This window comes from Penaeus vannamei, chromosome 34 (assembly GCF_042767895.1).
Source record: "Penaeus vannamei isolate JL-2024 chromosome 34, ASM4276789v1, whole genome shotgun sequence".
Lineage (NCBI taxonomy): Eukaryota > Metazoa > Arthropoda > Malacostraca > Decapoda > Penaeidae > Penaeus > Penaeus vannamei.
The window spans coordinates 27,194,018-27,195,064 of NC_091582.1; positions in this window are offsets into that span (position 1 = coordinate 27,194,018).

Here is a 1,047-nt window from a genome sequence, read left to right on the forward strand (position 1 = left end):
TGTTTATCTTGAGAGCTTTCTGAGTATTATTTCTATCATTTATGGCTCTCTTGATGTTGTCATCTATCCAGGGGGCGGGAGGACGTTTTACTGTTTTAGTTTTAATGGGTGCGGAGGCGTTTATGCTATTCTTTATCACTTCTGTTAAAGTGGCAATTTGTCTGTCAACATTATCTGTTGCTAAAATATCTAATAGCGATGATTCGTTAGCTATATGTTCGCAGAGTGATTTAGGATCGTAATGGGTTAGATCACGAGAAGTTTTGGTGACTGGTTGTCGCTTTGGTTTTTCTATATTTAAGATCAAGGTTAAAAGCTCGTGATCTGCAATTGGGCATGGGATAACATCTGTGTGAGACTGAGAAAGAAAAGAAGAGACAGAGAAAGAAAGGAAGAGAGAGAGAGAGAGAGAGAAAGAAAGGAAGAGAGAGAGAAAGAAAGGAAGAGAGAGAGAGAGAGAAAGGAAGAGGGAGAGAGAAAGAAAGGAAGAGAGAGAGAAAGGAAGAGATAGAGAAAGGAAGGAAGAGAGGAAAAGGGAGAGAGAGAAAGGAAGAGAGAGAGAAAGAAAGGAAGAGAGAGAGGGAGAAAGGAAGAGAGAAAGGAAGGAAGAGAGAGAGAAAGGAAGGAAGAGAGAGAGAAAGGAAGGAAGACAGAGAGAAAGGAAGGAAGACAGAGAGAAAGGAAGGAAGACAGAGAGAAAGGAAGGAAGGAAGTCGCTGGTCGATAGCGCTGAGGACATGGACAGCTAACCCTGGTTCCTCAGAGAGAGGGACAGAGAGTGTCAGGGGTTTTGTGTTGCCCTGATTTGGTGGGTTCATGGAGACACAATTCTGGTTCAGCTGTTTATTGATAGAAGGTGGCTGGAAGGTAGCGTGGCGCGGGTTGTTGTGGGCAAGGAAGCCCAAGAGGGGCGCCGAGCGGGGCGCGCGTGGGGGAGCGCCCCCAAGGAGAGGTGTGGTCAGGGCCGTGGGCCCCGGTCAAGTGTGCTGGGTCAACTGTCCTGTATGTTTCGAGCGCTGGTCGCGGGTCCCTAGCAGTGGAGACGCG